At 31.7% G+C, this 26,723-nt stretch overlaps 1 protein-coding gene across 5 annotated transcripts in view; it reads left to right on the top strand.

The window, feature by feature from the left end:
• The first annotated feature begins 23,962 nt into the window (after positions 1 to 23,962).
• Positions 23,963 to 26,723, top strand: part of LOC147077831 (uncharacterized) — a 201,683-nt gene continuing 198,922 nt past the window's right edge. For 2 of the 5 annotated variants that reach the window (XM_085960863.1, XM_085960864.1), the window contains exon 1: positions 23,963 to 24,053. The gene's annotated coding sequence lies outside the window, so the exon portion shown is untranslated. Of the gene's footprint in view, positions 24,211 to 24,296; positions 24,540 to 26,723 lie in introns of all 5 variants that reach the window. The other 3 variants (XM_085960861.1, XM_085960862.1, XM_085960860.1) reach the window with 2 other exon arrangements.

Below are 26,723 nucleotides of genomic sequence, written 5' to 3'. Positions count from 1 at the left end.
CATATTATAATTTAAACAAGAGCGCCGAATAAAGGAGTTTTGTGCATAATTAGAACCGCTACGACTGATATGGTACAAAGTTTGGTTTCGCGTAAATCTTGATGGACAATGGAAACCCACCCTTTCGAGTAGGTTTGGCGAGTCAACAAAACCATTGATAATTTTAAAAAGAAAATATTGATCAGATATAGAAAGTCGACTTTCTACATTTTTATTACATTTATATACGATTTATTGTGTATATTTTTATGCGTAAAAACTATTAAGTGTAGTATATTTATCGCACAACGAATAGAATTATGTCTTGTTTATATGGATAGAAAAGCAAAACTCGTGTCGCAAAAAATGACTCAAATGTCATAACTCACAAGTAGATCAAGTAGAATATAAATACCGCATTAAAATAAAATTACAGGCATTAAGGACATTCAGATTAGTAGTGTTTTGAGAAATTTTAATATTTTATGTACTATTTCTTCTCTTTCTTTTTACACTCTGTCACTTCTCAGCATTGGAGTAAATGGCAAGCACAAGTGTGCACAACTTCCCTCGGCCCATCGCCAACCCTCGCGCTTTAAGCCATGCGAGACCTGCATCGCATAGATGTACTACTATAATATTATACATATAACTACAGTATTTAATAATAAGCAGGACCTGTTTCGTTCGCTTATTATGATTCTTAGTATTCGGAGCAATTGTAAAAAAATGTCCTATTAAGTGGACAAAATGAGTTTTCATCAATATTAATTTATATTATTGTATTGTTGATATTATTATAATACAGTTGAATAGTTACAATAGATACAAAATAAAAATTCATTTGATTTGAATAATCTCTCGAAAAATATAATACACTTTTTTTTAAGCGCACGGTAGGTACTTTATCAAAACGCATATAAACGAGGCCGCTAAAGTCTGCAGGCGAAACGTGAGAGTGTTTTTTGGGGTTCACTGACCCTCATCATGTTACGAGTTATTACTATTCAACCGTGTAATCATACTGAGAGTTGCACCGGGAACCCCTCCTACAATAATCGACTGGGCGGATGACAAAGGCAAAATTCCAGCTGTTTTGTATACCAAATAAATGGACCACTATGAATACCTGTATAAGTATATTATAATAGTGTGTTGTTTCACAGCTGATTTGGTACAGATTGATTACACCAACCAGGTTGGATGAAATATTCATCAAATTTATACTTCATTTATGTTCATCAAAAAGTTTCATCAAATTCATTGAAATTTTAAGTCAAGCCTAGCAAAAGTCAGAAACCAGAAACTGAATATAGAAAGACTGTAGGTCATAAAACTACTCCTAGCATCTACCAAGAAGTATTTATATTTTAGCCGGATCACACATCAAAACTCGTCTCGTATGCAACGTGTCAAATACGTCGATGTGACGTCTCGTTATTCACAAAACACAAGATGCCAAATATGGAGCTCCGCAGATTGGTCGAATGCGACTTTTTAGTTTGAAAAAAACATCTAGTGCTGCTATCAATAAATTGCATATTGTATCTCGGGCTGCGAGTCAAAAAAATTCATAATAAATATGCACACCTACGTATTGATCATTTCTATACCGGCTCACCGATCACCGCATCCAAATATATATACGTTTCGCTAAGTAGATGTGCGCGGTCTTCATATGCAACATAGGAACAACGTTCCCAGAAGGTTTGATTTAATTCTGTGCGGCAGACAAGGCGAGTTTAGATGTTAGAGCCGGTATATACTACAAGTATATGCACCGACCATTCTAGCTTTCTTATCGACACCGCTAAACTATTGAAGATTGGGTCTGCCAATCAACCTCAGCCCCCTGGCTTGATATCCAAGATGATCTTGGTTATTGAGGATTACATGGCTCCCACAAAGGAGGGGGCTGACAGGGCTCTAGCCTGGGGGCCCGGGCTCAGGAAGGGCCTGACGTGGCAGATCAACTAGTTAAATGAGATGAACACACCGTTAATTTATAAGCTCTAATAGTAAAAAAGTCGCCCACGGCGCTATAAAACAGTTAGAATTTTATTTTATAATTATTTTTAGTGTTTCCTGACTAATGAAAATGACTATCTATTCAACATGGTAAAGGGTCAGATGTAACTTGGCTATCACAAAAGAGGATCGCACTCAGTGTTTCATAATAATTATGATGTTGAGTACCGACAATTCAAGCTGATTAATTTAAAATACAAAAAATCGCTAAAAAAAATACACGGAATACCCTTTATTTTACGCGAAACCCTGGAGTTCCTGGAGCACGGAATATCATTTAGGAAACACTACTATAGAACATTACACTGCCTTTAGCTTTAGCGATAGTTTGGGGGGGGCCGCTTCAGGATGTGGGGCCATGGAGGACTACCTTTTATATTTGTTAAAATGCAAATTCAAATTCATTTATTTACATATAGTGAACAAATTCAAGACGTTTACAACATGACATGAAAAGAGAAAAAAAATAATAACGGTATAAACGATAAATTCTTTCTTCTTTCTTTTGACATATCCGCCCTTTAACTGGAGTATATGGACACCACGCGGCGCCTCCAAGAATCCCTGTCACTTGCCAGTCTTCTTGCTTCGTTCCAAGTCAAACCAGCATCCCGTAGCTCCACCGTATACATTCTGTAGATTGTATTTAGCGGCCTTCCAGGACGCCGGAATCCGGTCGGCTCGAAGAACAGGCAAGCCAGGTTCTCTTCTGGCATCCGCAGCACGTGGCCGAGCCAGGTCCAACGTCGCCTCTTCACTTTCAGCATGATGAGAGGCTGCTTGGTGCGTTCTCTTATCTCCTCGTTGCTCCTAAAGTCATACCACCGCACACCCAGTATTCGTCGCAAACATCTGTTTTCGAAGCTCAGTATACGGTTGCTCTGAGCCTTCGTAAGGTGCCATGATTCGCTACCGTAAAGCAGCACCGTCAGAATGCAAGCGTCGAATAAGCGGCATTTGGTTTTGACCGAGTACAATCGTGAGTCCCAGACATTCCGCATCGAAGCTATGCGACCTAGAATACGCCGATGACGCTGTCCTATTCGACAACTCAATCAAGGGCATTCAAGAGACAATCGATAGGTTGCATAACAACTCCTCTCGCGTTGGTTTGAAAATCAACGCGAAGAAAACCAATGTCTTGTGTAATAGCACCTGTCCTGATCCAGATTTCTTTCTGATTAGCGACGGACAAAACATCGAGAGCGTCGACAGCTTCAAGTACCTGGGGGTACACATCACGGGAGATGGCATTTTGCAGAAAGAGCTCGCTATCCGAATGGGAATGGCTGGAGCAACATTCAAACGATAAATACCTTCTATAAAATATATACATGCATGTACAGCAAAAGAGCAATAGACTCTAATTAAAAAATATATATAAAACTACGACCACCTAAACTCATACTGACAGGAGGTATATTTCGATATTCGAAGCGATTAAGTTAAACATAGTTATTGTCCGCCCAATCGGCATTACCAATAGCAGATTAATTCTGCATCTTTAGAGAAAAAGCAAGTGATGTTCCCTATTTTTAAAATGGTTATCATGGACACACTGGTCAAAACTACCAAGAGGCCGTATTGAAACCCCGTAATATAGGCCGGAAAAAGTACGTAGCCAACTCTTCTGACTTTATAGTATCTAAGTAGACCTAAAAAAGGACTAAAGAGAAGACATAAACTTAGTATAATATTATTATTTTAAATTATACTCAGTATAAGATACAAAAGTTCACCAATGCTACTTATTAACTTAATAAATCTTTTGTACTATGTATAAATTCAAACTACTGATATTTCAAATGGGGAGAGTTAATTTTTTTTTTATTGATGGGGGATTAATGTCCGAGGATATTTGAACACGAGGTAATAATAATTATTGTCTTGTCACTAACATTTTTTTTCTTCATTTTTTATTCATTTATTATTAGTACCAAACTATGGAGTCTATAAAAAATCTATATTAGTAAGAATGTGATGGATACAGTTAGAATATTTTTTTGACTACAAAATTATTTGGTAGAAAAGGTACCTATCTATCATTTTTGTGCTGAATGTTTAAATAATGATAATATTTTCAAATATTATTAGAAATTTTGTCTTGATTTAGGCAATGGTGGTTACGGTATAGGAAACTCATTCTGAGATGCTAATTCGGAGAATAAATACACGGATCATGTCGACATAGATATTTCGCATACTTTTGACATGCGTAGGAGATTGATTTCTCTTCGCCAAATTTTTATATGCTACGGTGGGAACAATAATAAAATTCTGATGATTCAAAAAAATATTTTTACTGTTATGTAGGTGCATTAAAGTTTTAAAACTGATTTAATAAAACATAAAAGCTTGGTATACATTTATAACCTTAAGGGGGAACATGCTCGTCGAAGGTCAAAATTGAGTTTTTATTGTATTTTCAAACCATGATCCTGGACACTCCTTAAACGTTGTAGATAATCTATTTATATAATTTTGAAGCCTTATTATCCTTTATATTTATTTTAAACATTTGATGACTGCATGAAGTATTTTTGTTACATAAAATAGTATTCTTTTAAACCTCTCGCTCTAATGTTTTAGAATATAGTCATATTTCGGTACATAACTGTGCAGTGGTGTTAAGATTTTTTACATTTATTAATTTTTAAACGCATTTATAAAACCATTAGTATAATTTATTACGAGACAATTTTTGTAAAATATTCACGATACAAAATTATTTTGATAATCTCTGTGATCCCAAAGTTGACAAGAATTAGGCATTTTATTATTCAAAAAATCGGCAAGATTAACACATTTAAAGATGATTCTAAAGATATTTATTATAAGCTATGTCTTTGACCATTCAAGTGTGATAAAAATCTTATGAATAATGATTGCTTTATAATAATTATTGACCTAAGAATAAGGTAGTGTTTTTTTGAAAAACGCCATTTCTTTTGTCATTCCCTAGTGGTTAAGCTACAACATACGGCCGTAGCCATAAAATGACAAACTAAAATTAAAGTAGGGAGTAAAATTATGTTAACGCGCGTGTTTGAACATGTACCTAACGGAATTTTTTTTTTATTTTTTTTAAACGGTACATGTTCAAACACGCGCGTTAATATCATTTTACTCCCTACTTCAATTATAGTTTGTCAATTTATGGCTACGGCCGCATGTTGTAGCTTAACCACTGGGGAATGACAAAAGAAATGGCGTATTTCAAAAAAACACTACCTTATTCTTAGGTCAATATTATTATAAAGCAATCATTATTCATAAGATGTTTATCACACTTGAATGGTCAAAGACATAGCTTATAATAAATATCTTTAGAATTATCTTGAAATGTGTTAATCTTGCCGATTTTTTGAATAATAAAATGCCTAATTCTTGTCAAATTTGGGATCACAGAGATTATCAATATAATTGTTTATCGTGAATATTTTACAAAAATTATCTCGTAATAAATTATGCTAATGGTTTTATAAATGCGTTTAAAAATTAATAAATGTAAAAAAATTTAACACCACTGCACAGTTATGTACCGAAATATGACTATATTCTAAAACATTAGAGCGAGAGGTTTAAAAGAATACTATTTTATGTACCAAAAATACTTCATGCAGTCATCAAATGTTTTAAATAACTATAAAGGATAATAAGGCTTCAAAATTATATAAATAGATCATCTACAACGTTTAAGGAGTGTCCATGATCATGGTTTGAAAATACAATAAAAACTCAATTTTGACCTTCGACGAGCATGTCCCCCCTTAACATAAGTAAAATTTGTTTGTTGTTGTGCAAAAACCTGCAATTATAGTACCTGTACACTGCATGGATTTACTTGCACTAATGACGTGTATTTTAAACTATTGCGATAATAACGGTTTATACGAAAAAGTGCTGACTGTCTCGCTAATACCATTCTTCAAGTGTAAGCGAGACGCGATATTGTCATTATATGGTACTATTTGACAGGTCAGCAGGTTTGCTACTACTTCGGTTCTACTGCGCAGGCGCCGATATTGCACGATCTAATAGCCGTGTGAAAATTCAGAAGCTCCTGAATTTTTTTGTTCATGCATGCAATCTTGCAATTTACACGATAATACGTATTTACACAAGTTTGTTTTTGCTATGGTTGAGAAAATACATACTGTCAGCAGTAAATCCATGCACATGTACCGGGTATTATTTTCAGTATGTGATGACTAAATTACAGAAAAATTAGCATAGCAAATTAATTTACATATGTATTAATACAAAAGAGTTTCCTTTAAAAATCATCAATATATTTGAATTATAATATTATTATAAGTATTTAAAAGAACATATTTTATATTTTAGAATTTTATTGTTTCAAATCGTCTAAAACCATAAATAAGAATACGCTGCTTTGTGATACTGACTAGCAAAATAAACATAACGAAATTTTTGACATTTTTAATTATTTCTTCAGTATTTTTTAACATCGGTGGGAATCAATTATTTCATACAACGGTTTTATAATAAAATAACAATTGTATTTTATATTCATTGTATCATTATGGTCTATCTTCATTAACATCACAACAATGAGATTTAATTATATTTATAATTATTTTAATTAACTAATAAAAATATCTGTTTTATAATCAGGATATGAAATCGGTATTAAGTACACTCATAATAATTATCAAAATTAATTCGAATACACATGATCATAGCCATTCTAATATAAAAATATTCACGTATTAAACAAACTATGTATATATTTACAGCTCCGAATAACTTTTCTGATAACTGGAAACCGCAAAAAGATTACCTAAACATATTAATTTTTTTGAATTTTAAAAAAAATATAATTAAAATTCGAATTTAAAAATACATAATTTCAGTTTATTGCTATAACTGGTATTCTCCACGAAGTAGAGATTATATAAACCATCTTTTTATTTGGGATGTTTCATAGCTAGCAATTTTCTAAATACATTGATTGTTTCTGTGGAGCATATATTGAAAAATAAAATGAAATGATTGTCAAGCGCGGAATTCAAACATGCACCCACATTCACAGGGACGATGACTTTAACGACTACCTACTCCTCTAAAGGTAAAACCATAATATCTAAGAATATATTAGGTATATAAATTAATAATCATTACCTTAAAAAATTGTAACACATTTATTGCATATTGTTGAAAATTTTCGTCGTGATTAATATTATACCCGTCTATTAATTCACTATCAGTGCATTGCAGGTTCAAGTTTTGCTCAGTTGGTACCTACAAATATTATTTAAAAACATTATTTATAGTATTTCAAATTGTATTTTGTTCAATAATGCATGCTATATTCTTGTGTATCATTAATTGAATAGAATATAATTTATTAATTACAAAATATTATATAAGAATATCATTGTCCTACTAAATCATTATATGCCCACGATGGCCGCGCGGCTGAAGCGTTGTCCTATTGCGTTGTGGATCTCAAGTTCAAATCCTGAATCTAGCAAGTATACATATTGTTTTTTCAATTTGTGTATGAGTCAGAGTATGGACCTAATAGGTTGAGCAAGTGGCTGACATCCATTTTTCGTACAAACAAAATCTGTCAATACAAACCTCCACTCTGTGGAGGCCCATATGATCCTATTAGGATCGGACATAGTCGAAAGAAAGAAGAAGACTAAAAATCATTTAGCTTTTCTCGCTTTCAAATTAAAATTGAAATTTATTTATTTTATATACAGTGAGCTTATAAATTTAAGACGTTCAAAACGTTTCATAAGAAAAATTGGTGACAGTATTAACAATATTACCACAAAATGGATGATGGCAACACTTTAATGTAGGTATATATTACTTTAATCCAAGGAACACCCAATCTTTATGAGGTTGGGAGCTACTTTTTATCTTAATTTTCATGGAGATCGACTTCCAATAAGAATCTTATAAGATTTTTTTATTTCTTCAAAATTAAAAATATTAATTTTAAAATGCAAAATATCATTCAATATCTTCAAAAACAAAATAATTTTATTATTTTCATATTTTTAGAGCAAGCAAGAAAGAATAAAAAAATCTTTATTCAGTTTTTCATTAATTCAAATATATTTATTAATATGTACTGAAATAGTTGACATTATTGGAATCGATTAATTTTTGCTTCGCGGTGGACCAGTTGGAAACCCTTGCTTTAATCAATTACATAAATGAACAGCGACATCTGTAAATAAAAACTATAAATATTTTTTTCAGTTCACTTTGTTGCAGAGAACTGTATATTTTTAAATAAAATTTCATTCAAACAAAAAATACGCACAATAACACAGTTTGTTACTGAAAGGCAACACCATCATGCAAATAAGGGTTAACTCAAACAATAAGATAATTAGAAGAATATTACATAACATTCCTTAAAAGTAGACCGAACGAAGTAAGTATACTATTTTTTATGACTTTATACAACAACTTCGATCTAAGCTGACCATCATACGAGTAAAATATATTGATATCTGAAGCGAGTTGAACACAGTTATTGCTTATCAAGCCATATCAACTAAATCTAAGACATTCATGTTGGTGATTAATACGGTTAATAAATTTCAGTGTTAATGGCACCTTATTACTTGTATAAAGGTAGTTGTCTGATCACACTCAGGTAGGTAGGTAACCATCAGCGTCCATCCTTTTCTCTGGGGCTATCGTGGAAAAATTATATGCTCAGTCGCATGTGTTCTAACTGAACTCACAAACAATTCGTCAACAGAGGATATTATTATTATACCTATACGACTGGCAAAGGGTGGAGATAGGCCGACATAAATAGTACAAATTAAACTGTGTCCGTCATAGATATTTTTTTCATTGCCCTACGAGTAAGACTACAATACTGGTTAGTTGTTAAAATTAATTTAAACGTGCGTCGACCAAGACATTATTAGATAATAGTCAAAAAAAAGTTGTATATATATAAAATATTTAAAATCATGCCAATAAACCATACATAGTTTTAGATATTTTAAAGATAGAATAATATTTTTATCTCTTTGGCCACCATATAATATTATGTACTATTTTAAAGAAATCAAAACGAAAAATGTTTATGTACTTTTCAGAAATAGGTACTATATTTATTACACTTTTGTAGTATTATAGTCAGCAAAGAAAAAAATGGCAGCACTTATTATAGATAACAACATAATAAAATAAACACAAAATTACTAGTGGTAAAAAATTCATCTCAGTAAGATATTGTGCGTTCAAATCTCCCTGGATGCGGTAAGCATTTTTTTTCGTGTGGACGAGTAATTCCAGTTTACAATTCACTCTATGCGAAAGAACTATTCATTTCATAATGTAGATTTTTTTGTAAACGTACGAATTCTCTCTTGAAATTTAAAAGATTCTTAATTTCCGCGGCAAATGCTAGTAATGAAACACTGACAGCCCAAAGGAGTCAGCATTTTTATGCACACCGCCTAGTACGCAGTGACGTTTCCATTTTTTTCTACACCCGGTATTAAGCGAATTAACGGGTGGTTAATAGATTATAAGGATTTGTGATATTCATTTTCTTCTCTTAGTGATTTTAATCAATGTTCTGGAAACGAATTGTGGCGATGCATATAAAATTTCGTTGCGAATATTACATATGCACGGTTTGTTAAAGCCAAAACCGGATTGGCGGCAAGGCGTCAGAGAAATGAAATAACAATATTAAAACATACCTGCACGGCGCGATCACCTGTGAGACTGGCAAATCTTCCATCGGCACTCGATGGATTATAATAATAATATTCTTCGCAGTTAATTTTGTCAGACGTTTTCCTGTTTATCTGGTATTTAAATGCAGATCTTTGTGAGACGTTGTTCATTAATTTATCAAGATAGAAATAATATATGCCCCGTTGTATTATAAATAATACGTACCTATTGATATGTTACAGGTATCTAGTTAATGATAGCACAACCATTCATACTGAGACAGTACCTATGCTTGAAAAAAGACTAATCAATACTATATTTATGTTATAAACATGCTATTTTTTCATATTATGCTTACCTATTTACCTAAATAATTTAGAGTATGCATTTATAATATGCAAATTAAAATAATTTCAATATGATTATTTTGAGTAAAATGTTTCTTTTCTTTTTTTGCTCGATATCTGAGGATCACATACACATAGCTCAAACCTCAGAATAATAACATAAAGAGAGTGGGTATTGTACGGCAAAATAAAGTCGTGTTTCTCGTAGAAATTTTATCTTACTCTAACGCAGTGGTTTCCAAAGTTGACTGGGCCCCGACCCATCTTACAAAAATTTCCAATCTTGGGACCCACCTCTTAGCTGTTGTCATGTTATTTTATAACATAACACACTAAGCCAAGGAAGTCTTTACGAGGGCAACACTACGCAAAAGTACGACCGGATCACGCCTGCGCACGGGATAGTTTGTACGGAGTTCGTGACACTATTTCCGGCGCTATACGAGATAGCGGGCTTTTTACACGAAGGCGAAGCAGGAGTCGATCTCTCAGTCTTGACCTTTCGAAGGAAGCAGACGTCTTGGCCAGTTCCGAGCCTCGGACCCAGGGCACAGGGCTTTCGATTTCCTGACGTTTTGGAGACGAGGACGATGGCCATCCGAAGGAAGTCCCCCCCACGCCAGGAGATCGGAGGAACTCCACGGTCCCCACACGTTTGAAGACGCACTCCTCGATTCCGTCCTGGAAGGAATCGAGGGCAGCAAAAAGGCTGAAGAGCCTTTTGTGTAATTGGTATTTATTGTTCTTTTATGTTACGGTCCACCGACCGAATTAGCTTTTGGGTTTTTGTTCTAATTTGTTTAAATATTATATCGCATTAGGTGCTCGTGATTCACTTGAGTAATTATACTTCTCTATACACTGTAGCCCGCAAGTTATTTTATTTATTAATATACAATTGTTGAAATTTCTCTACTTGCTTTTCATTTAATTTTCCTTATCACTATTGTCTCTATGCATCATCATAGAGTGGCGCTCAAATCCGAGATATTTAAATTTATTCCATTTATTATGCCTTTTTATTAATCTAGGAACATCACACGAATGAGCGAAGTAACCGGACAGGTAACTGAGGTCTTAGAGGTAATTGTCAAACCATCCACGACCCTGCTTCCTCCTATTTCCCCGAGTCTCATGCTCGTCCCCAACCTATCCCGTTCCATATCCCATAACCACTCCTCTCTTCCTTACGTCACAATCTGATCAATTGTCACAATTCCCACCTATTCCCCACATCCCCATCCTATCCCTATCGTATATCCCTATCGTATATCCCCATCCATACCTATTCCTTATCCCCACATAAATCATTATATGATATTGGCGCCCCGCCCAACGTGGGGCGCCAAATGTCACATAACTTTATGTACGAGGTTTAATAGTCAGTGAAAAGCTAAGAAATAAGTATAGGTGCCGACTAGCAGGTGATAGAAGGACTCAAACCCCCGGGCCGTAGGTTTTTTGAGTGTCATACGGCTGTCTTAAAGCCTCTCCCCTCCGATACCTACTCCCACATGACGGAACATAATTTAATAGATGATGTACTAGGCGCCAGCTACTAGATCTAATGAGGAAGGAATTTGGATACTAGGAGCGAAATAAAAGTAAGGGTTAAATTCAATTAAAGAAGTTATATTATCGCCAGAATTTGACATTGGATTTTACAGGTTAGAAAAAGAACTCTACGCAACGGATCAAACTTACTGGCTAGAATCAAAAAAAATCTGGCAATCTTGCGATAGGACTAATAAATAATAGGACAAAACATGGAACGATACAGGTTACTATTGTCCGATGGCTAATGTCGATAGAATCTCTCCTATTTAGTTACGCGAACGCCATTTCTTCTTGTGGCGGACCGTCATTCCAACGGTCCCCCATGACGTCCGTCCTCCACCGTGGTCACTAACGTAAGCCCCCGCCTCTCTTCGTCTTAATTGATTATTGATTGTCCATTTCCGCACAAATTCGCTTGTCACCCACAAAACAATAACAAACTTCCGTCCCAGCCGCCATCTTGCTCGCTCCTGCTTCTCGGTGTTGCCAGCGTAAAAACTTCGCTTGGCTTAGTGTGTCGTGTTAAAATAACATGACACTGTCTTAGAGAAAAGAGGGTATAAATATTGGTAATGCTCAGATTCCCTAGTGGCGAGTCGTGGAACTACCTAATGCTGTCATATTTGTTCTAATTTAAATAAATAAAAAAAAATTATAAGTGTTACCAATATGAATGAAAGACTGTTGAAATAAGAAACACAACTTAAATAAAAAAAAAAAATTACTTAAATACCTACACCTGCAAGGTTTTTTTAACAAAGTTATTTCAATGGGAAGGATGTATTTGTTTCTTATTTTTCTTCATTACAGTTTTAGCATCAATTTCAACTTTAGTTACTTTTAATCGCAGTGAGTTTGATATATCCAATTTATTTCGGTATTTAGTTTAAATGTTAACCATAGCCGAAAATCCGACCTCACATAGATATGAGGTAGTAAAGAGGAGGAAGATTTTCATAGCTTCATCGAACAGGCAAGAATAATTATCAGCAACTGAGAGCCAGAATTTCGTTAACTGTTTACGATTGAATTTTTCAGTGACGTATCTTCTGATAAATCAATGAGTTCTTCACTTGCTTTTGTTGACATACTAGTAAGTAAGTCGTCTTAAAATGGGTTACAAATCCAACGCAACGAATCAAACCATCTGTAGTGCATTGTCAATTCAAATTATCATTATTTTATCACAACATTTTCCGTAACTTAAGTTTATTTCAATTTTTAAGAATTATAAATAGCTGAATGAAATATCAAATTTATCACTTTCTATTTTTTTAAATTCATGTATACAGTGGCGAGGGCCCACTCAATTTTCGCTCGTGACCCACTGGTGGGTCGCGACCCATAGTTTAGGAAACCATGCTCTAACGCATCCCGAATGCTTTCTCACTTGCACTTATAGTTCATTTTCGTTTAGTAAACCTTGTTTCAAACACTTTAGAAGAAGAGATTAATGGATTAACAGTAAGATATATCATAGCGACGGATTACACCAGATATGTTTAGATGGAAAGGATGCCAATTGACCTACTCTACAAGAGTGTCGAAAAGTCACTCATGTCGTGCTACGGTTTTTTAGCCTTTCCACTAAACTATAAGCCTCCTCAAGGAAACTAAATACATAAATGTATTTTATGCATATTGCTACTATCCTCAAATCTATACAGGCGCCAAAAAATGCTAAAATAATATTTATTGCAGATGAGAATAAGCTGATAATAAATTCCTACGCTTAGCGTCGTGAACAAAAAAGCCTTTCTTACACGGACATATCCATGAGATTCACAAAGGATCAACAATAGAAAACCAGTTCGGAGATGCGAGACTAACAATCTTAGAGCAGTGGTTCGGAACCCTTTTTTTGTTGGGTCATTCTATATAAAAGTAGGTATACCTACGTTATAAAATATAAAAAAAACCCTTACCCGATAGACAGCAGCTACTTTGTTCGACAAGGCTTAAAAATACTACCTATATTATGTACTGATTATAAACAAACACTGTGTACCTATTTTTATTTTGTAATAATTTTGTGTTAATATACCGAATGGTGACTTTCTGTTTAATCATTGTCCAACATGCACCTTTGCATACTATATTCTTCTACTTCTATTAATAATTAATAATTAAATAATTTCTATAATTATAATAATCTATAACGTATAGATTTCTCTATTCAATAGAAGATTCTGAATTAAATACCTCAATCATATTAAATCATACGAAACCGGTCCTGAGCATTATTAAAATATGTGAAGTAAGCACTTACATTATATATTTAAAAAAATAATAATTATTACAATATTCTTCTTAAATTCAAAAGATTTTTTCCTGTGTAAAAACCATCTATTTTATTATTGCTTAAAATATCGAGGGTATACTGACAGATTGCATTAACTCAGTTTTTGCTGTTTTTCTGTTTTAAATGCCAAAATGTATACAATTTTACACTATACGTCCTGGTAAAACGCACAAAGGCATAGGATATAATGGTGAGAAAATAGAAACAAATCATATTATTATTATTTTATTCTGATATAAAGCATGATAATGACCTAATGCGTTCTGCGTATACAAAATACAGGACTTGCAACATGTCGTATATTGTGTTTGTCATAAAGGTTAGTCTTTATAATGTAGAAAAAATGTTTTTAAACCATAAAAAAATCTACGTGGGAGAACGCTATGAAAAAAAAATTCAAGTCCTTTTTGCGTTTATCTCAGAACTTGTTTTAATGACTTAATGCTTTCTGTCAGTATACCTTCGATATAAATTTAAAATTAAAAAAATGACAACAAATATAACACTTCTTGTATCAAATGAAAATAAATCTTAATGTTGAGGGGGTTAGCAAATTTTTCCGTTGTATGAATACAATTTTTGAGGTATTTGTGGATTGCTTTTTGAATAATTATAATTTTTGTGTACAAAAATATTACACAAAGTTGCATACCAACACACCAAGAATTGATAATTATTAACATACAAATAGTTCTACTTTTTTCATAATGAAAATTATCCCACAATCCAGAATACGAGCTCGCGCAACTCAGGTAAACAATCACTGTTTTCTAGAGATGACATCATCTTGCGAGTTAATAACAACGCAGGTTCAGAGTTCACGCGCTTTGTGCAATAAACTAATAATAAGCATGTAACTCTGATTCCATTCAATACTATCTTATGTAATGGTGGCATATATAGCGTCGAAAGGTAAGAGAAACAATGCGTGGTTGAATTGGCCATTTTATGTTAATAGCACTTTTTATTACAGGTGGTCATTTATTTACGAGAATAGATTTTTAAATGTCAGGTGACAACATCTTTGAAAAAAAAACTCTTTTTGGCGTACAACTTTCAAAAATCATTATACCTATCGGTTACTTATACAATTTTATAGGTATCTATTATTCATTTTTACCATGTTCAATCCTAAGAAGATCATAATATGGGCCTCAACAGAGTGGAGATTGTATTAACAGATTTTTTGTTTTAACGAGAGCCACTTGCTAAACCATACACACGTCTAAAAATAGGTTGTTAATTTTCCAGACACGGGATTCGAACCCGGGACCCACGACAGTATAAGCCTAGCGTATAACCGCTCGGCCATCGTGGACGTTGGGTTTTTTTACTTAGCCTATTCTTATTAACTTTCTGGGACTCTATGTATATATAACATTAGTCATGTAAAACTTCAAGTAGGCTGTGGTCTAATATTCAGTATCAAAACTCGGAGTGATCTACTACACACTTCCATTGTCAATCAAAGAGGTTATACGGGTTTCCTCGTGGTCAATTTGAACACGATTTTCAATTAATCTGGATAAGGAAATAAAAATAATAATGGTTAATGTTAATGCTTCCCCACTAAAACTTCAATGAAACTCATTTTTCTGACTCAAGTCTATGGTGCAAACGACCAAAATTAATCCTACGATAGCCATCGACGCACTGGAGACGCCTGGTATATAATATCTTTTCTTAAGAGGCTGTGCCAGTCGGGGCTACTTGACGTTACGGCTCGTTGTTGGGCTAACCATCAGACGTTTTTGACGCACAGTGATTCCCCCTTACTCCCGTAAAAACTTTTTTCTACAAAATTTACTGCTTAAATGAGTAAGTTTATGATGCGTATACGCAAAATAAAAATTATAAAGACCGTAGCTTATACTTTATACTATGGAAGATGATATGCGATTGTGACATTTTTGATAAATTCTAAATGCATTAAACAAAGTATAGTTTCCATTAATTGTATGACGTCTTTACGAGATTTTTTGTGCTTTACCATACATTTAAAATGTATTTTAATCATATATAATCAATATACGATAAACGACAATATATATCAACGGCCAAAGATTTCTAATAGATTTTAACTATTTTTATCTTTATATAAAGTAAGTTTTGAAGGTATTTCCTATAAGTGGGGCTCCACTTCACCCGTAAGCCCAGTTTCCCCTGATAAACTACCATCTCCTACGTCACTGTATGTGCAAAACAACAACACGTAATAATGCAATCTTTAAATCACATTATCTCTAAAATAATATCAATGATTTTATATTTATATCAGGAAACCATATTTAAAGAATCTATCGGTAAAGTCAATGACATTTTTTTTAAATCGTATCAAGATCCCATAAAATAATAGGTACATTGTCTAAGTTTTAAGCATTAATTTAGCTTAAAAATGTAACACAAAAACGTTGCAGATCTCAACTTATCTTTTTATATTATATACTTATAGAGAGTACAGGTAAGCACTAGGTTTATTTAACAATATGATTGTAGAATTCATAAATTATAATTATCTGATTACATTTAATTAGTAGTATAGTTATTTGATAGTTGCAAGATCAGTACTTGGTTTAGTGGTAATATTTCTTGCCTGGCAAGCTATAGGTGAGTGATAGAATCGTGAACAGTTATAAAAATAAATAAAAAATGGTCGATATATTTCTGATGCTTTTTAAATTTATATAATAATAGACGACTTTTCATAATGTATTATATTTGATAATATATTTGCAAAAAAGATTAATTAAGAAATTTGCGTTTGGTTTATTGATCTTTCTCCTAATTAAATATAATATTTAGTCACGTCTTGTCTACTCCTTTCTCACAACAAAAGAAATCACTTCAGGTTTGAGAAATAATCATCGATCGCATACTTTTTCACATTCTCTTTTCCATATTTGGATGTGACAAAATAACAAATGACAGCCCACGTATACAATAAAATGAAGAAAAACAACTTTGAAAGTGCGTAATCATCTTTTACTGAAATAAAAAACCATCTTAACCACTTACAAAGGCTTTCATCTTAAAAATACTCATTGAGATTGACACTAAACAATTTCTATCTTACTTAAGGTAATAAAGATCCTGTCGAGTTATTGATATGATGTCCAGGACAATATTATTATAAGTAAATAAATATGGTTGGGCCAAATATGGTGGCCGCCATTCCTTATTTCCCCACTTTATCTCATACCCTTATTTATTATTGTCACAAGACCAAGTGACCGGCAGTTACGGGTCAAGAATTGACCGTGATTGCAAATAACATTCAGTTACTTCAAGACAGCCGTCATGCGTGAGTTGCCTCAAGACAACGAACGGACGCGTATTGCCGCAACGCGTTAACTACCGAGTGACTCAAAGCATATCTGTTCGACCTTCGTTGCACTAAGTCTGTTACGGTTTGAGTGAACGTTGCGTCCATCAATCATACAACCTATCATAATCATTCATCAACCTCATATATCACATATCAAATTGTATCGTTTGTTTACTAGTGTGTAAGTGCGTGAACACCGAACCGGCTCCACCACCACCTTCAAAAATTACAGCCCACTGCTAGAAGCGCCACCATTTTTTATAATTATTACGTGTTTTTTTCTCTTTTTAAGTTGTTAAATAGTAGGTATAATAGGCCAGGTTGTTTACATAGTCAGAAAACATTGACGAAATTACTAAACCATGTTATTTAGATGGTGTCACGTAATGCCATTTTCAATTTGTTTTAATCTACTTTTAGTATACCTATTCATTTCGCTCTATGTGTAACATTTTTAGCGTAGCGACATGTGAAAATGCTTTCACAACATTTTTGTAACACTTCAGTACATGTACCGCGATATTTTGTTTAATACGTAACGAAATATTCAATGACTTGCGACAGCTAAAAATAATATAATAAATCAATACGATAAAAATGTCTCAACGAGAGTATAATACTCGTAGTTATACAAGTAACAATATAGATTTTCCATCAATTATATTCTACAATAAATTAACTATTATAAATATCACAGATGAGCTACTAGCAAAGCTTATTTATATATTTTATTATTTTTCTTGGCCGATGTCTACTTATTAGGTTAGGTAGAGCAAATAGACGCAGCTGTGTGGCGCATATAAGAATACCTATGACTTTCCAGCTAATTCCAGCACTATTGATTCCAATCCCAGGATCCCGAACTATCTTCGATACCTATGAATCCCGGGATTGGTAAACTCATAATTCCGAAACTTTTGGGATTGATTTTTTTATGGAAAATAAAATAAAAACTAAAATATAATAGAAAAAATACTTTAATAACATATAACTACATTAGAAATAAACTGAGTTTGAATAAAGCTTGATTTATTACCCATGTGTTGCCAATATATTTTATTTTATCACATAAATTAATAAAAATGAGAACGATTGGGAAAAACAATCCTTTGCACTTTTAACAAAGTGATTCCACCATGATCTCATACGTTTTACGATAGTTTCATATTTGGCTGACTAATTAGATTTATGAAGCAAAAATGTCATAAACCATGATTTACTTATTTTAAATCTCGATAAGGGGGTTCATTACGTATTTACTATCAGAAATAGCAATCTCATATAGGTAACACTAAACACAATATTGATTATACGAAATTTTATAAATGAAAATCATTTAGACTTATAAATAATTTAACACAAATTAAAAATTCCACATAATATGTACGATGCAGGTAACATCCGTGAAGTGAATTTGAGAAATAGAATAAATAAATCAAGAAATATTTAGTTAGACGTTTCACCCATTTACACCTAAACTGTCTTCCTTTTATAGAAAGTAAACCATTGCGTACAACCAAAAAATGCTATTCTGGAGACCCACTGGTCACAAGGAGAATCACCGGATAATAAATTACCATTTTTTGCCTTACGCAATCACAACAACATCATAAAAATAATAAATCAGTTTTGACGGAAAATATTAAAAAGAAAAATTAGAGCTCGTTTTTAATGGACTTTAAATGCATTCAAATCTTAACTCTATCATAAATATCTTTTAATTCGAGTATTATTTTATAAATATGTTCGTTTTAATAAAGACATCAATAATACAATTCATAAAAAATATATAATAATTTTTATTTTTGTATTTTTTTTATACATACTTACTGAAATTACGGGGCTTTTTCCCGGCTAGCCCGTCTTCTAAAAATTGTCAATGTGGCCTTAGAGTTGTCTTGGGGAAAAGGCAGGTCATGTTAAAATGGTCACTGATGATTTGGTAAACGTTATAATATTTACAATCTACGTAGTGAGAATCAACTATTTATGACAAAAAAAAATACGTAAGTATCATCTACTAACTGTTATTATCAGGCAGTATTTTTTTTAATCAGGAATAGAATATTTATTGTTTTTCTTTCAAATAATTTTAAATAGAGATTACATCCTGTTTAAAATAGTGTTTGAATAGTCTTGAAGATAATTAATATTATATTTAAATTTATCCGACCAAAACCATCATCATCGTCAAAAAGAGTGTGACAACATAATATTATAGTGGGTCTGGGTTCTTATAATAACTTACAACTCTCTCAATCTGTATACAGGATATAATATTATTAAAAAATATGAACCTGGGTTGTATTGTTATATAATGTAGGGTGATTTATTGATTTCATGGTAATATAATTGAGTTTCATATATAATAATATATTCGCGTTGTTTACGTCCTCTATTTTATTTGAAAGGTGTGATTACAAAAACATAATTTAAATTTGTAATTCAATTAAAAATATTTGATTCATTTTTTCTCAATAATTTATTGTCCAAAAATAAATATTATTTGTTTTCTTCGAAATAAAACTGTATCGTCCGAATACAAGATAAAAATATTATCTACGTTCAGAGAAATCCCACATTATCTTTGGGTTAGGTATAATTTTTTCTAAATTTAAAATAAAATATAATGTATTAATTACATACAATTATGAAATTTCTTAAATAATTTTATGTGCAGTTACATTAAAGCATAAATAATACGGTTTGTTTACGAAAAAAAATCATTCATCTGAAAAGATAACCCGAATTATCAAAAAACCATTTCAAATATTTATAACAATAATAATTATAAATTATGATGAGTCATATTATTTTATTCTATATATTTCATACAAAAAATGAAAGTCTATGTACTTAAAAATATCATCTGTCAAGTATAGACGCGTTGTTAAAATGCAGAGTGTTTTAAGTGTGTCACTATTTTTGCTTTGTGCATTTTTTTATAATATAAACGAGGCAGATTCTTTTAAAAACACTAATTTCCAAAATCCTTATAAACCAGTCCAAGATTTACCTAAAGAAAGTTCAGTGGAAAATAGTTCATCTACCTTTAACATCCCAGAAGAAGCTATGACAAACAGTATCTTCCTGCATAAACTAGAAAAGGTTGCCAATGAAAATCCATCAATGACAAAGAATATTGGTAATATAATATACGCTGATTCGGACATTGCAGGTAACACAGTTATCTTAAGTATACCAGAGATTCCAACAATACCCTACGTGTCAAGTAAACCAGCATAAAAATTGGATAAAGGAGTAAATAACAAAAGTGCCGTGGATATTAAAAGAATAAAGTAGATGTTGCGATGTATTTTGGAACATATGATATTTTTTTTTTAAACAAATTGTAAATGAAAATATTGTAATTATGCCTATCGGTGTTGTTAAAAGAAGTCACACTATATTTTTGTAAGTCATGTTTGTACTGTATTATTAAGATGTATTTAATAGATAAGTAAGTAGGTACACACCTACCTGTTTATATATTATTTTTAAATTTAATACCGACTGTTATTCCTTTTAAATGTAATCAACACCAACTTATTTTACTTTTAATAAACAAAATTGTTCAGTAATTGATTTTGTCTTTTATTAAAAATATAAAATACTTAATATTTATAAAAAAAAAAAAATGAATTGGTGTATATGAAGTGGAACTCCATTATAAAGGTTTTAAAGTAAAGTTGTTGTTGATTATAATATAATAGTTGAGTTATGTTCACCGCTGTTTCGGGATACGAATCCATCGTCAGAAAGTTTCAGTTGTCGTAGATTAACAATGAACCTTAATTTTAAATCACAAAAAATAAAAATTAATAATTATTTATAATTAAAACACATTAACATCTAAAAATTTAACAGTTTGGTGTGGTTTATGATTTGGAGGTGTAATTGGACCTATTTTTTTGAAAATGAAAATGGTAGTCCAGCTACTGCCAATGGAGAACGCTACAGAAACATAATTACCTGCTGATTTTTTCTGGAATGAATTAGATTATTTTGATCTGGACGAAATGTAGTTCCAACAAGCTCGTGATACAATCAAGTTATTGAGAGAAAGGATCAGTATATATTGTATATTTTATTTGATAACCCTCACTTTTATAATTTAGGCAATTCTAATAAATTCTAGTGAATTCAAAAGTTAACAATATTACTGTAAATAATATAATATTATATTTAAATAGGAAAGTACATAAAATAATAGTTAGATATTCAAAAAATACCCTTTTTACTATGTATTGTATATGTATGTTTTCCTTGTGATTCTTTTTGTTTTGAGGTAAAAAATATCTAAAAAGCACAAGCCAATGCAGAAGGGTATTAATATTCTCAGAATTCTTAAACATCTTTGATGGGATTCCCAGAATGAATCTGACATCATATATTTTTATTTATGTGTGTAGGTATATTCATACATCGCATACACTATTGAGCTAGGAGATTTTTACCTTTCGCATAAACATCACTTTTATTGATTGTCTAGCAGATTTTCTTAGATTTCTTCACATTTGCAAAAACACGTCTTTTATTAAAAGAAATTGATATTTCTAGATATATCGCATGTTTTGTATTAAACAAATACAATTAATAATGTTTTCATAACACTTTGCAAAGAAAACTTTTTTTTTTAATATTTGCATTGACTGTGACTTGAATTGACTATAGCATTTCCGGCGTTTGGTTATGGGTTCATGTCCCATTTGGTGTAAATATTTGTATAAAAAAATGTTTTTGTATGTTTCTGACATATTCCAAACTAGGAAAAGCATTTCTTTAATTATATCTAATGGTTGATTTAATTTGAAAAATAAGCTATGAAATAAGTTTAGCAAATACATTAAGTAAATCATTATTCTTTTACTCTAGTACAAAAATACAGTATATTGGTAGGATAGACTCCTCCACTCCGCCCAGTGCCTAATTAAAAAGCAGAGACCCCATAGTGATGATGTTACCAGAATATGTCGTCCTTGCATGAGGCTAATGAATTTTCATAAGGTTCTACTTTTAAATATCCAAAGTTTCAAGGAATCACTGACAGTTAGCATCTTTGTCTCCGAATCGTAGCAAAAGAGTAAAATACTGCTCTCAAGGATGTTCTATAATATAATGTCACATCTTCTTGCTGGATTCTGAATGATAGAATTCTCAGGAGTTTTTCATTATGGGGTTTGAGTGGAGGGAAAAACATTAGGAACTTTTATTAGACCTGTCAATTTAATACACTTTAATATAATTACATTTACATACATCGTACGGGGTTATTCTAGAGCTCTGAGCTACTGAATCATTGAGGTATCGGGTTGTTTGCAAGTTGATTATCTTTACTCACTGTAATAATAATAAATTTAGTTGATAATATACGATGTTTATTTATTATTATTAATTATACCTACACTGTTATATTCAATTCAAATGACTGTGGCAGAGACCACCCACGAGTCGTAGAGCCACCTCTTATTTAGGGAAGAAAAAAGCTACTACATTTATTTTAAAATAAAAATCAAAGCACCATGTAAAAATATGTATCATATTCCTTGATAATCTGGAGGATTTAAGATACCTATATAGTATATAGACCAGAACCTATAGCACGTTTTGCACTTTATTCTCATTTTAATTTCTCATATCGTCTCTGTTCTGGCAGAACACACTAACTGGAGAATACTAAGTTTTGAGTAATTTGACTTTGAAGTTGTTAAAATGTTTGAAATGGTCCATCATTTGAGTTTATTAAGTAATCGTAAAAAGGATGACTTTAAAATAAAAATCGTTTATTTATTAAGAAGGTTTCTAGACGGTAAAGTTTGAAATAAGGAACATTTTGGTATAACTAACTCAATATGTCATTTTTTCGAATTAGTGTCTTCTGCCAGAACAGTGACGATATTGGAATTAGTATTGACCTATGGTATTAATATTACGCGTTCCTCAATGACATCTTTTTTAAGCCACAAGTTAATGTCATCCGCATACCGTAAGCGTATGGTTTTGTAAAAATGGATACACACCAATTATCATAATATTATAATGTAAGTATGTTGAATTTTTGCTTTGAGAATTTTCGTGGAAGTTTGCAGAACCCTGGTGGGGAATCACAGAAAAAACCGGTCCTGGATAGAAAAAATATGTAATTATTATATTATTAGAATAATATCTCACACGTGTATGAGTATATAATTAATATTTTTTTTATTATTTTGCTTGCATCGGTTTAAAAATGACCAATCGTTGATGTCTTTTCCATGGAGAAAAATAGTCTCAAAGGAAAAATAGTTTCTTTTTATTTTTGTTTTTTCCAATATTGATACACTGGTAGTGATTTAGAATGGAGATAGCTATAAAATCTTTGATTATAATATGTAAGATTATTGGTTTTACTATTTATATGTTATCTATATTATTTTATATTATAATATAATGCTCATTAAGTAGATACGTCTTCTCTAGAGTCTATAACATCAATATTATTGGACATTTCAATAAATTAACTCTCTGTTGTGTAATAAGCCGATATACCACAGACTATTATTACGGTCATAGATTACGCGGATTATTGAGCATCTTCTTGAATAACCTCAGTTGCTTATAGGAAAAAAAACACATTCAAATAAATAATGCCGGTAGACAAATGAACCTTTCGTTTAAAACAATTTAAGTTGAGAACACTTTTTCTTTTGAGAGCCAAATACAAACTCGAGGTGGAAAGAAACTTGCGACGTCAGTACACGTTCAACTGCCAACGCGAATGGTTATACCCGGTCGGATCGAAAACCTGCCACTGAATTCTCAGCCTTAACACACCTGTTGATAGGTATCAAATTCCTTCGGCGCGAATTTGAATTTCTAAACGGCCGCTCGCGATAAGTTTATACGAAAATGGATCGTATTCACAAGTGATCAGGGGATAATATGGCTTAACAAAAACTAGAATTTCTTTACTTTTAATGACAACTCACGGAGAAAAACAGGTATTTTAAGGTCAGCTTCGTAGCTTTGCATTTTTAATATTTTCAAATTGTTATTAACAGTTAGTAAATAAACTGAATTCTTTAAGAGCCTCAAGGTCACGCCACAAGTGGGAAAACTGAGTGAAAATTTATATCTATATGTACAATATTAATAACAGTTCGATGATGTACTATATAGAAAATCTGCAACGTGCCGAGTGAAATATATTAGTACCGTGTATATGTGAAACGAATTTTTTTCTATTGGATTTCTTTTCACCTGTGACTGGTTTCTGATTGAAATCAAAGCAAAACGGATTACAAATTGGATTAAAAGTGCACGATATAAGGTAATTATAACTCCTATAATACAACGTAGAATAACCTTAGTAAAATATATGAAAATCTGTTATAACATTACTTTTGTTACGACATATCTTATTATAAAAATATACATCAACTGTAGATTTATATTTTACTAATCATAAAATAATGTAACACTTGGATTTTTATACTTATACTTATAAATTATGTTTTATTCAAATTACTAATACAACACATTTAAGAATGTTAGGATGATTATAGTAAAATTATTAGTATGTACTTCTTTCGACCATGTCCGATCCTAATAGGATCATATGGGCCTCCACAAAGTAGAGGTTTGTATTAACAGATTTAGTTTTTTACGAGAAATGGATGTCAGCCACTTGCTCAACCTATTAGGTCCATACCCTGACAGACACAAATTGAAAAACAATATGTGTACTTGCTAGACTCATGATTCGAACCTGCGACCCACGGCGTGATAGTCCAACGCTTAAGCCGCGCGGCCACCGAGGGTGTAATATGTACTTAGTGACATTTAAGTAAGATTAAAAAATCTGTTACCTTAGTTTAGGTATGTAGTTTTCTTTTACCAGAGGGTCATTTATGGACCTTCATATTTGAGGTAGTATTAACATTTTTTTTAATAAATGGATGTCAGCTATTTGCTCGACGTATTAGAACCATGCTGTGGGTCCAAACATACATTCAAAAATAATATGTGAATTTTCCAGACCCGTGATTTGAATATGGAACCCCCAACATTATAATCTCATACATTATTGCTCGGCTATCATAGACGTATTAACTAACTACTGAAATTTATAATTATTGGGTACTTATGTTAAACGCGAAAGAGTTTCCCTAAGTTTTTGAAATACACAACAGTCACTCTCTGAAATGTTTAAATCAGACTAATAACAATATTATTTTTAATTTAATCAATTGTCAAAGTATCTCAGTATACCTACTCTGTTCATATACTCAGCTAAAAATCTCTCAAAACTGATTATGCGCATATCTCATATGCGCATATCACATATGTGTAAGTGATAGAGGGTAGTTCTTTTAATTTTAACACACTCAATTATTGTACTATCATTTACAGTTAAAATATAAATAGTAGAACTATTCAAATGCCTCTAAATGTTTGTTAGGATTTTATATATCTGGATTTTGGTTGTCGCTGTATTAACCTTAACATCATATCAAATATATAAATATTATGATTAATGATGTATCCCAAATTTAAAATAGGAATCGATAATTGATCAATAAATATTTTTAAACCAAGCAATTTTAACATTTATTATATCATTCAATCAAATAACTATATTATTTTGGTATATGTTCATTTATAACTACTGAAATATGTGACCTAGGCGTATACCAATAATTTATCATTAAATAATATACTACACAATATAATGCGTGTAGAAGTGACAAGGACAAAACCAGCTGAAAAAAGAATTCAATTACCTTCATAGATATGCAGATATCTTGTAACACTTACAATTTTATTATTACAATCTATTTAATTCAACAACCAAATTTAATATATAATGTATAAGGAACGCCTACCCAAAATAGCACATTATTAGCAAGCAATTAAGATGTTTATTATCATCTTACAACTACCATAATAATTGCATATAGATTTATAATATTATATAAATAATTATTTTAACCGTTTTTATTTCTTATGCTAACGGTTAAACGAATGGCTTGCAGTATTTTTTCTTCACTACATTATTAAATATGTACCTAATGTGGTTTATTATTTGCAATTTCATTATTTTAATTTGTGTGGGAGTTTTCTATGCAACTCAGACTTGTTTGTTATATAAAAAGCTACCTCATCATTATGATTATTATAAAAAAAATCTACGCGAAAACTACAACATAATTGGGCATTGTTTAAAATTAGTGTTTACGAATTATAACGTTTCTATTAAACCGATTAACAAACAGTGGACGATAACGTCTAAAAAGGGCTTGATAGTCACTATGGATAAAACCAATAATTTATTCTCAACATTTTTTAATTAAAATAAAACACAATATTTTGTACTACTTTCACTTACTTTAAAATTAATTAGGACTAATCTTGTCCATTCTAAGGGGCATTGTCAAAATTTTCACTACTTCTTGACTATTGTGGCAAATATTAAAATAAGTAAAACAAACTAGTAATACATAATATCGCGGTT

The sequence above is a fragment of the Rhyacophila brunnea genome, unplaced genomic scaffold (genome assembly GCF_057557595.1).
Source record: "Rhyacophila brunnea isolate RB1 unplaced genomic scaffold, BYU_Rbru_1.0 scaffold_12, whole genome shotgun sequence".
NCBI classification, from domain to species: Eukaryota; Metazoa; Arthropoda; class Insecta; order Trichoptera; family Rhyacophilidae; genus Rhyacophila; species Rhyacophila brunnea.
Note: the sequence above shows the minus strand (reverse complement) of the source record. Positions and strands in the feature narration are given on the sequence as shown.